Here is a 12,621-nt window from a genome sequence, read left to right as displayed (position 1 = left end):
CCTGTTCAGCTCACTGTTCAGCTACACGCGAGCCTGCACTCGCTCACGCACTCGCGGGCGGGTGGCCTGCCGGCCTGCCTGCCACCTCCGTTCTCTCTCCTCTCTTTTCTTTTACTTCTTCTCCCCCTTAACCGGCTCGCGCTTCTCTATATATGCGGGGAGGACATGGCAGCTGCAGCCCATCAGCCACAGGAACAATCATGGATGTGGGCAGTTTCCCACCTGTGCACTTAAGTGAGAAACGCAGACACCGCAGATCGCGGCTCGCAAATGCTACCACGCCCCCTCGCTAAGCTGAGAGCTATACCCACAGCCTGGCTCGTGGCTCGTTACGCGAGCAAATGCTCGCATTTAGATCTGAATTTTTCACTCATATTTTCCTCGTATTTTGAATTTCTCGTATACAGAGGTGATCGTATCTCGAAGTTCCACTGTATATATATATATATATATATATATATATATATATATATCTATATTTAAATCCCCGCGAAGTACTGCTTTTAAATTTTTATTAAGAAGAAAAGCTTTTTAAATTGAGGGAAAATATCCCAATAGCAATCTGTTCTCGTATACAGAGGTGATCGTATCTCGAAGTTCCACTGTATATATATATATATATATATATATATATATATATATATATATATCTATATTTAAATCCCCGCGAAGTACTGCTTTTAAATTTTTATTAAGAAGAAAAGCTTTTTAAATTGAGGGAAAATATCCCAATAGCAATCTGTTAAGGATCTGTTTTTTTGTGAAGCAGCATTAACACAGCTTTTCCGCTGTTTTATAAACAAACGCCATATAAGGTCTTCCTTTTTCCTTGCTTCGCCAAGGAAGGAGCCTTTTTATTAAATCCAAGGGTTCTTCGCTTTTTTTTTTGTTTGTTTATTACAATTGTTATAGTTCTGTTTGTATACGACGTTGTTAGTTCAGCACTCAGGTTGTAATATGACCAAGCTGTGCAAGCTTACTGTTAAGAATGCAACGTATAGTTGTACAGGAGAAAAGCAATCTTGCCTCAAATCAATGGCAACCTTTTGTAGGTCTATGAACTTAATGTAAAGTTTAGGTTTACACGGTGCTTTCTTTCTGAAGTACCTGCACTCATGAATATGTCTGTATGCGTCAGTCGCTCAAATCCCCGCGCTTCGCACCGGCGAAGTACTGCTTTTAAATTTTTATTAAGAAGAAAAGAAAACCTTTTAAAATTGAGGGAAAATATACCAATAACAGTTTGTTAAGGATCTGTTTTTTTGTGAAGCTGCCTTCACTCGAGTGGTCACTTCGAGCTGACTTGCTGGCTAACCATAAGCGTTACCTGGTAGGTAACCACCCATACAATCAGATTGTGAATCAGACTACGAATGGCGTGAATGTAATTACCCCGATCTACATGCTGTCAAATAAACGAACCACACGCCGTGGCGCAATTTTAGGGGCTTCGCCTCTAGCGCTGACGTCCGAGGTTCGATTCCTGTAAGGGAGTGAAGTGAGTGGGTGGTTACCTTCCAGGTAACGCTTATGGTTGGCCAGCAAGTCAGGTAACATCAGCCACGGTGCCTTCAGTTGTGAGAAGCAGATCATAGAATGGATGAAAATAGTTTACTGTCAAATAATGCAAAGAGTACGCGACACGTCTTTCCCCCTTATTCTTGGCTCATCAGGCGTACACACTCACTGCATTCGCTTACGGTAATCGAACCTCGGACGTCAGCGCTAGAGGGGCTTCGCAGCGGTGAAGTATTGCTTTTAAATTTTAATTAAGAAGAAAAGAAAACCTTTTTAAATTAAGTCTTAAAAAGAGGTGTAAAGAAATTGACAATAAGCTACGCAAACCCACCAAGACATGCAATCGTTTAAATCAAGGCGCGAGTCGAAAAACACCATCCCATAATATTAGTTAACGATTAACACATTTCTATATGTATTGTAAGCAAACAATACAACTGATAATATGTTGCGCTTATTTATCTGGTGTACTGACATTTTTGCGCGTTTAACGGCTGAAATCTAACGTGGTTTGTGCCCTTCAGAATGAAAAGAGTTTGCATTTACCTTTTTAATAAAAGGCGAGCTTTTAAGCCTGAGAAATCACCCCGTAAATGCACACGTTTAATTGCACATGTGTTAATATGTATGCTTACACAGTATTAAAAGACACTCAACAATTACACAGTATTAAAAGACAGTCAACAATTAACATCATTTACCTTCGTTCCCGCGTTTGACTTGTGCTGTAAATCTCTTCCTTGTTTTCAGTTCACATGATTACGTAGGAGGCGTAGTACGTGATGACGCAATACGTGACTCCGCCTCCTCCATTAGAGTATATGGACAAAAAACAGGTTCCAGTTATGACCATTACACGTAGAATTTCGAAATGAAACCTGCCTAACTTTTGTAAGTAAGCTGTAAGGAATGAGCCTGCCAAATTTCAGCCTTCTACCTACACAGGAAGTTGGAGAATTAGTGATGAGTCAGTCAGTCAGTCAGTGAGTCAGTGAGGGCTTTGCCTTTTATTAGTATAGATAAAGTATGTAGTGTTTTTATTTTCTCACTCACGTAATAAATCATATAAAGTTTCCTTTCCGTTTTGATCTATTGTTGCAATTTCCCTCTTATGAGCAAATTGTGTTTGTTTAAAAATATCTTTAGACATCAACTATTATTACATAAAATTGCCATTTGTCTTAAAGCATCAGGTTTACAAAACCTAATGTATCCAACCAGTTTTATAGAAATATATGGTCCTTTTTCAAAAAAAGAAAAGAATGAACACTGTGTTGTATTGCATTGTGCTGACTGTCCCCCTTAGTGTTAACTGTGACTGTCCACTTGTTAAAATTCTTTAATTCGTTCTCAGTTGTGCAACCACTTGTTAAAATTCTTTAATTCGTTCTCAGTTGTGCAATCAGGTCAGATGCTGAAGAAATGAAGAGTATAAAGCCACCGGTTCAAATCCTCATTTATTCCAATGGCTATTAATCTTACAAAGAAATTTAACTTTATATCCACAGATTTAAATTAAGGAAGTGAGCTGTTATCTATCACTTGAATCAATCTATTTGATCTATTTTTTTTTACAGTAAGTGCTTGCTGCTATAGTTCATATTTGTAATACATTTATTCTCAGTGATGTGTTTTTAAATGTTATTTCAAGGTGTCTCTGTAAAACCTGATGAGAAACCAACTTATCTATTAATATAATAAAAATGAACTGAATTTAACTGCTGTAAAATAAAATATTCTCCACTGAGCAGAATTTAAACAGCATGAAATAGTTCAGTTTATGATGAACACCATGTGGACAGAGGGCAGTGATATTCTTTCTTACAAGTTTAATCAACATAACACTGCTGTTTGTGTGCAGACACATCTCATGTCAATGGTTTTATTCACCCATTTTGACACAGAGCCAGTTTATTTTTATACCTTAAAAAAAAGGAAATACAATACACTTATTCATACATTTTTTATTGAAGAAATAAATGGTACATTTAAAAATAAAAGTGAAAGATCTGTGAACAATGTTTCTCAAAAAAAATTATACACACACCCATATTTATATGTATATATACTATATGTATATTATGAGTAGAAAATTCAGTAATCGTAAAGATGTATAAATGGTAAATGCATTTAACTAGAACACAACTACAATGAAAATGGCCAACAATGGGAGGTGTTAAAAACACAACACAAATATATTTACAGATTTTTACCATAGTATTTAAAAAAAATGTTAGCCAAGGTTTTGAACACAATAAAAGTGAATCATTAAATTTGTCAAAAAAGAAAAAATGCTATTTTAGCTTTATGAACAAGATACTAAGCTACTCAGAGTCAAAGAGTTGTTTTCCAGCAATATTTCAGAAAACATTGTTCTATTTAAACTAAAAATTTAGACATTTTAACTGATCTGCCCCTTAACATTTGTTCACTAGTAATATTTTTATATCATCTTTGCTTATAAGTGTAGCTTAAATTGCTCTACAAAAACACACAGTTACAAAGAAAATTGAAGGTATTATAAAAGTAAATAAGAAGCAAATGGAGGGGTCCTTGTCCTTTGTAATAAATACACTGCATGGTCAAATGGCCGGGGACAATGACAAACTTGCAGCTTTCAAGGTTGCCAGAGATAATAAACCTCTGGGGGTCCCAAGCCAAAGCCCACACAGCCCCCTCGCACATCCCAGCATACATAATTGTGGCCGTCTCACTCCAATCACAATTCCATTTCAGGACATCTTGTGAACTTTCTTCTATCATAGGCAGTTGGAGTTGATTTAACAGACGGTGGAGACGCCGGGGGGGGGGGGGGGGGGGGGGGGTTGGTGTTACCATTGCAATAAACTGAAAAAAAACAACAGAGAAACACAGCAGAGGTTAGTGCCCAGTGCAGAGCTTACAAAGTGTACACAGTACCATTTCTAATCTATTACAACCAATGCAAGTAATTAATAAAAAGACAAATTAGAAAAGTGTGTAGCAAGGCTACATAACGGACAGTCGTGTTAGCCTTCTGGATTGTCCGTCACTTTATAATGTTGGCTGGGAGGGTGTTTTAAATAGCCCTTCAGGCACCTTTGGTGACACCCTGGTCTGGAATGATCCCACCCGAGTAAATTTTCCAGCTGCCTGTTGCTGGCGTGAGGTTCCCATGACAACCGTGAGGGGCAAGGATTTTCGGCGGAAAACTTTTTCTTTTTAAGGGGAATGGCGGAACAAGTTGGGGAGGAAAAAAGAAAGGATAAGGCTGAAGGCATCGCAGCGACTATCCACGCTCTAAGAACTATTCAGGATTTTACTTCACCCAGGGACGTCTGCTATTCATGGGTGGCCACCCCGAAGAAATATTCAAGGACGAATCCCAGAGAAGAGGCCAGGGTCTGGTGTTCTCTGGGTGCTCCCGTCTGGTGAGTCAGATTCCTGAGTTTCATTCTTCGTGATAGTCCACGGAGAAGCCGTTCTGCCAAAGGACGGTTGTGTTTCCTGCCTTCATGGAGGAACTAAACTGCAGTGTTTCTTGTTTTCCTATATTTTGGACTAAGTGAAATCTTCCTTTTGCATTCTCAAAGAACAGTTTTTCTTATTATTTACTTTTTTCCTTTTTTTTGTCTGTGTCAAACCGGGGGTTAGTATTTGGGCGCTAGGGAGGGCGTCTGGGGAAGGGGTTCACTAAGGGGCACTCAGGCACCGGTCAAGTTAATGTAACAGCAACTGTTAATATATTTTTTCTGTTCCACTTCCTGTTGCGTTTTATTTGCTGCAAATTATTAAGAAGGGAATCGTGGCAAGAGGGGACGAGGACCGAATATGGTTGTGCTATTATGCTTTCAAACATCGTCCACCCCCCTGTACGGGTTGTGAAGTGTAGGAATCGCGTTTCCGTATTTTGCGGTTGCTACAAGTGGGCTTGTTGAAGATTTTCGAAATGCTGGACATTTGTAGCCTGGCACTTCTCCATTGGCAAAGCATTCCAGAGTTTGTTGCATGAATACAGAAAGCTGCCGGTTTTTATGGTTGATCTTGGAATAAAAAGCAAAGCAACGTTTGACAAAAGAAATGTTGGGAGCAGACACTCCAAAATACAGGCAGGGTGTAAAATACTCAAAGCCTGCTAATTATTTAATAGAACCTTCAAATCAATTCTGTGTGAGACAGGCAGCCAGTACAATGAGACCGACACAGTTTTCAGAAGAAAAAAAAACAAAATAGGCCAGTACCTCGTGATCACTTGGCAAAGGCACAGCAGATGTTTAGATGGAGGATTCTAGAAGAGTGGGCAGGAGAACCAGCCAATACTTCAACATGGCACACATCTCTCCATCCTTCTTCTTCAACTGCTGCCCCATAACACGACCGGACTCTTCTACTTCACTGTAACTGTTAAAAACATAAACACAGTAGATACATGATGTTCACTCACGGAGTTCAAACATTAATAAAGTGTACCCTTACTTCTTCTTCTGCCTTCTTTCTTGGTATACCTGTAGATTAATTATTACCAAGGTAAACCATCACAATATATAAAGTTCTGCTTAGAGTAAAGTCTAACTAACAATATTATTTTTAATTACTGTTGTTTTTTGTTGGATTTTGAAAGAAATCCAACTTAATTGTCCTTATATGTAGCATCATTTTATTTACTTTTACATTATGCATAAAGTAGACATTGTGTTACAATCTCTGTATATCTGAACTTCTAATGTGATGTGCTCAGGTGTCATTACTTACATGAAAACATCTTCATTTTTCTCTCCTGCCTTAGTTTTATTTTAGGTTAAAATTAATTCTTGGTTCTTTCAAAATCCAACAACAAAGCACAGTAACTTAAGAAAATAAATGTTATTTTGCAAAACAGAACAACATCCCCGTTTTGTGACTGCTGGTACTGAAGTGCCTCAGTCTCTGTGTTTGCGAGGATTCACGCTGTGAGGCTTTCCTGTCTAAAATTAAAAAGCCGTGTTAGTCACTGGACAGAGTGAGCAAACATAGAGGTCAGTATTCAAGGCAGCAAACTATTACAGATCAAGTAATAAATATGGGGAGGCTTTGCAGGAATTATGCAGTAGTCTTACCTGTAGAAATAGCAATTCTAACATGAACTGCACATTATCCCAAACTGGGAATCTTAAAAGCAGAAGAAAAGAACATCCAATTGTGTCTCAGTATTCGGGTACACTGGCATCTGTTGAAACACATGGTAGGCTGGTTACCACTGGGCATCCTGTATGGTCAAGAAAAAATATATAATAAAGGGGCATTGTTTTTCTAACTGCAGCAATAAGAAATGTTATTTCTAAGGAGTAAGCCTTCTCCATTATATTCAGTTAAATGTATGTGTGTGTACTCCTCCTAAACCAACAGCTTAAACGATAAGCTAATGACACGTGACAACAGCAGGTGCCCAGCCTGTCACTGTGCCACATCAGACACACACCACAATACTCTGATGGCTTTGGACATAAATTTTAAAATTGCCTGTTTTGTGCCATAGAAGTTTTTTCTACCAAACAAGGTTACAGAAATCCATTTTAAAATTATGAATAAATAGTAGCCAACTAACAGATTAATTCATAAGTATGACATTAATGTATCCCCGAAATGTAGTTTTTGTACAAATGAAGACAAATCGCCTCTCACATTTCTTACTTCTGCTCCTATTCCAAAATGTTTCATAAAGATTTATTTCTGTTACTGTCTTGAATGACAAAACAATATGTCACTATTTAATTCTTGTTTTTCTTCTGTATACCATTTTGAAGACAAAATGTTAGAAAATGCAGTAACTGTGGTTTCCTTGCTTCATAAATTTCCTACTCATAAGTGTAAAGTTCTGAATGTTAGACCCTCTATTACATCTTTGTGTATGGACATTAATATGCTAGAAATAGCATATTAGCATATTATAAAAACGGAAAACACACTAAAGCAATTAAAACGTGTAAGATTCTGAGCTGCTTCATTAACAATTTGTAATGCTATTATCTACATCCCTCTTTCTTGTAATAAGTTAGTTGTTGCTATTCTCCTATGTAATTTAGCATTCATCGATATACCCTTGTATTGATGTAATCAGATATCAACATAATAAAAAATACCGATGGCTTTGGTGGGCACACTTTACACCAGTTGAGTGACAGTCGTGCACTCTTTATTCTATTCCTAATTCGACACCTCGATTACATTGTTTTGCTTAATAATTAGCACGCCGTTCACTCTTTAAGATAAAAAAATGTGTACAAATGTTAAAAGAAACACACCACCAAATGCTAATAGGGTGTTACGAAATAAATGACATACATACATTAATCCATTAACCCAAACACGGAAAATGCTGTGATTTTTACGATTAAACTATGAGATTACAAAGTATTGCAACTAAAAATGATTTACTTACAAAAACCTGTACATGTCCATTATAAAGTTCACAGACACACGTCGCATTTCATTTCGCTCCCTCTTCATTCGACTGGAGTTAAATTTTTCAGGCGACACATCTTCCAAGACTTTATAAAATTCAAAAGTTTCCATCTTTTCCAGTAACAAGTCGACTTACAGACGAGGATAAACGACAACACAAAAATGACTCGCAAGTACAAGTCAAACCTGACAAATGACGTGTGTCGTAAAACATTAGACATGCGCAGAACAAATCGGGCAGCGTCGTGAAATGAATTTTAATTAAGCAGAGACAAATCGGATGGGGACTCGTGTCGCAAAGTAAAAATACGCAGATCGGGCAGGGTCGTAATAGTAAAACTCTGCGCATGCGCGCGCAAATTGGGTAGGAGTCGTCGCTACCCGATCTGCGGTGCCTACCCGATTTGCGCGCGCATGTACACGCATGCGCAGAGCTTAACTATTACGACCCTGCACGATCTGCGTTTTTTTTACTTTGCGACACGAGTCCCCATCCGATTTGTCTCGCGCACGCACTCTCTGCTCAATTAAAATTCATTTCACGACGCTGCCCGATTTGTTCTGCGCATGTCGAATGTTTTACGACACACGAGAAATAAAGTTACCACGGGATTTTAATTTCTTGGTCTGCATTAACAAATAGAACTTCCGCCATTCGAGTGAGAAGGAGAAAGAACAACGCTGTAAAGAATAGGAGCATATTGAATTTTTTTCCTGGCAGAAGAATATTTTTCACTTCTTGAAAAAATGAAGACTTTTCAATTTTACAACGACTTGAAAGAATATCTTTTACGGGTTAGAATTTAGCAACAATTTAACGGTCAGAGAGCGAAGTGAAATACGACATGTGTCCGTGAATTTTATGATTAAAGGTACTGTATGTAATGTTTATTGAATGCTTTTCAATTTTTGAGAATACAGTATATACTGTAATATAATCTAGATATATTTAGGATTATCTGATGTTTTGTTTAATAATTGGAATATTACAAAATTTACCGTTTTAAATAGGCTGTTGATTTCAATGAACGCGCATGAATATTTTGAAATATGCAAAACTTTTAATAAATTGTGTTATTAAAAAAACTGCTCAGGTGGACTTTCCTGTTATTTACTGATTTATACTTGATTAATGGATTAGTAGGTTTTCTCTTTTTGGGAATATGAAAAACTGAACTGGCTAGATGTATCTCAGATCAGGTGTCTAAATTTTACAATTCTTTTAAAGAGAGAAGTAAATTGGTATCCACTAACGAATGTTAAAATGTGTTTTTTCTTATGCAACTCCCCAACATTAGAGCACAATATCTTAGTCTGTGTGTGAATCCTCGCAATCCCAGTAACTGTTGTGTTTTTCTCATTGTATGAGTTTCAATAGAAACAAAACCAGGCTGTTTCATTTGCAAAATAAAGCACACATTCTTAGGGTATTATGCTTTGTTACTGGGTAATTGGTGTATGCCTTCACTTATAATGTGATGTGGTCATATTTCAGTTACATGCAAGCAACTTTTGTATTCTGTTCTTTCTTAATTTTGGATGGTCCATCATCCATGCCCTGGCTGCTCTACAGGGTGTATCAGGACAGGAGGCAGAAGACTTACTTCTTGGTGGCCCAGAATACAGTATCAGGTAAAAGTCAAGTCTATGAATGTTTGAAGTAAGCTTTTAAATATTTCTTGTTTATTATTTTTATATTTTACTTGCCTTAGTGAAGTGGAAGAATTTAACCGAAAGATAGGGCAGCAATTAAAGAAGGAGGGAATGCTGTGATATCTGTTGGAATAGAAGATGATGCTACTGCCCAGTGCTTCCAGAATCCTTCATTTGAGTCTTGGGTCTGAATCTACTGCGTCATTGCCAAGTATTCTGGGGTAATGGATCTTGTTTTGTTTACATTTTGTTTTTCTCCATATTCCAAGCTCATTTACTTGACCTTAGCTTTAATAAACTGGATGGCGGTCTCCTTCACAGTTGATTTTAAAGTACTATACTGTTCATTACATAAAAAGCTCTGAACAATTTAGTCCCTTCCAGTATTTGGTACTGTCTCTCCCCCAACACTCCTCAGTGTAATCTTTAATCCACAACCACTAATTTGCTTATGAAAGAACTGGTGAAGCAGCTTGCACATGTATACCAAAAATATAGAATGCCGGCTATAAATGAAAAACCTTTCAAAATACTTTTAAAACTCCATTTTTAAACTTCACCTCTGCTTAATTCCCACTTCTATCAGTTTATGATTTACTTCTGGTTTATGAATGGAACTGCATACACTTTGAAAGATTTACACCAGATAATAGCCATTGTTTGTTTTTTTTTTTTTTTCTGTTTTCTTTTTTTTGTCCAGTGATGCCCTTTACCATGCACCCTGGTCAAGTCTCATGCAACTGACTGTGGTGCTGAAGAGAGAAGATTTCTGAAGACCCTCTTGAAGTGGAGCTGCAATTGGATTAACACCACAACAGTATGCTTGGTGAGAATATCCACAGGGGTCTGGGGAGGCTGTGACCTTGTGACCCTGAGACGTTGTTTTGTCAATCATCCTGACCAACTGGACCTTTATGTGTTCTTCAACAGGGCCATCTGACCAGCAGATATATTTAAGGAGAAGGACCTTTCAATTTTCCTCTTGTGTACTTTTTAATTGTATATATATTTTTTCGTTTTCATAAAGTTATATATATTTGTTAAGCAGTTTGGGCTTTATTAGTATTAAAATATGTTAGAGAAGTTATTTGTGGAATAATTTTAATGATCAAAATAGCAAAAAATGTAACTTTAAATTTTCTGTGCTCTGGGTAAAATATGTTAAAGCTATATGGTGATTTTTTACAATTTTTTTTTTGTACATTTGATATGTTTTTTTAGGTGCATTGTTCTCACATTGTTCACTTTTGTTGTTCTCATAACATTTATTCAATAAAATTTGCATGAAAAGTGTTTTTCCTTTTTCATTATTCAGTTATTAACTCACAGTTAAGACACTATATGGGTGAATAAAAGCCATTTAAATTTGAGTACAAGACGAGCAATAATATCACAGAAGATGGTGCTGGGGTTGTGCTTTATGTGGGTTAGACATGAAATGAAGATTTATTTTTCTTGAAAATGACTGTTTATGCAATCCACTAGTTATCACCGCAACAGAGTTTTGTAAACCATGATGCCCTATGACATGTGTATTTCATTAATAATAATATGTAAAGTTATTTTTAAAGAGTTTTTCCAGGGATGAAAAGTGCATCAACAGTTCATTTTTACATATATACACACTTATTTTGACTAACTGCATGAAAGCCTGTGGATCATAAAAACATCACAAGACGTTCAATGGAACTGACCTGCCATCACTTGATCATCGATACAAGATTCCCTGTGTAAGATGGGCTAAAAACATCATCAAGGAGAACACTCATCTTGGACCGAACTTGTCTGAGCTTCTCCCATCTGGCAGGCATTTCAGATATATAAATGCAAAGAATTATTATTATTATCAATCTGCATGCTACAAATAGACAAAAAAAAAACTTTTTTCCAACTGATATAAACTTATTGAACTCGTATATCTCCTCAATCTGAAATCGTTTTCATTGATCATGTACAATTAATGTAGGTAGTGCAGGTAATCTATACTGCTGTACATTTATGAAATAATAATCCATCCTGGTTACTTTTAACATTTTTATATGGCATCTTGCCAATATTTTGAACATATTTTGTATGATTACTCAGTTTTTAGTTAATACTTTATTTATTTATTGTATTGTTATATATCTGAACTATTTCACATTGGAATTTAAATGCAACGTGAAGTTGACACGAGTAATTTCGTTGCGTTACTCAATGACAATAAAGTACTTGAATACATCTATTTTTAAAACTGTCATTTATTTTTTATATGTAGACTATAATAACATATGCAATGGTTAAATACTTCTTTGTACAATGGGAACTGAGAAATGAAGTGCTATGTAAACTAAACGAAGCGATCTCAGTGATAAAGAATTAACGTTTATAACGAGGAGTACGACAAGCTTAATTTAGCCCTGAAAACAGAACGTACAATGAATATTTAATAATATTATCGTTATGGTCAACTACTACGGCATTTAAATGAAAATACTGTACTGCCCGTTGTGTATCGACATGCGCAGTTGAGAGCGATCCGTGCCGTAAAGCGAAATGTTTAGTATATATTTTTATTATTACTAAGCGCATGCGGAGTGTTATTGCATACGTATTGAACGATGTCGCTACCCGATCTGCGTGCCTACCAGATTTGCGCGCGCAGGCGTATTGAAAGCCTAGCATGCCGTAAAGTGTTCACGCATGCGTTAAACAGATTGGGCAGCACCGTAAAGTGAGCGATGACGTTTTCGTTCAATACGTATGCAATAACACACTCCGCATGCGCTTAATAATAAAAAAAATATATATACTAAACATTTCGCTTTTCGGCACGGATCGCTCTCAACTGCGCATGTCGATACACAACGGGCAGTACAGTATTTTCGTTGAAATGCCGTAGTAGTTGACCATAATGATAATATTATTAAATATTCATTGTACGTTCTGTTTTCACGGCTGAATTAAGCTTGTCATACTCCTCGTTATACACGTTGTTTATCAATGAGATCGCTTCGTTTAGTTTACATAGCACTTCTTTTTTCAGTTCCC

At 36.8% G+C, this 12,621-nt stretch overlaps 1 long non-coding RNA gene across 1 annotated transcript; it reads left to right on the top strand.

Annotated features, from left to right (window-relative positions):
• The first annotated feature begins 8,975 nt into the window (after positions 1-8,975).
• LOC127529196 (uncharacterized) lies at positions 8,976-10,885 on the top strand. Its single transcript, XR_007935888.1, has 2 exons — positions 8,976-9,570; positions 9,651-10,885. It is a non-coding gene; the product is annotated as an uncharacterized LOC127529196 (long non-coding RNA).
• The last annotated feature ends 1,736 nt before the right edge of the window (positions 10,886-12,621 follow it).

Source organism: Erpetoichthys calabaricus, chromosome 1, assembly GCF_900747795.2.
Source record: "Erpetoichthys calabaricus chromosome 1, fErpCal1.3, whole genome shotgun sequence".
Lineage (NCBI taxonomy): Eukaryota > Metazoa > Chordata > Cladistia > Polypteriformes > Polypteridae > Erpetoichthys > Erpetoichthys calabaricus.
Note: the sequence above shows the minus strand (reverse complement) of the source record. Positions and strands in the feature narration are given on the sequence as shown.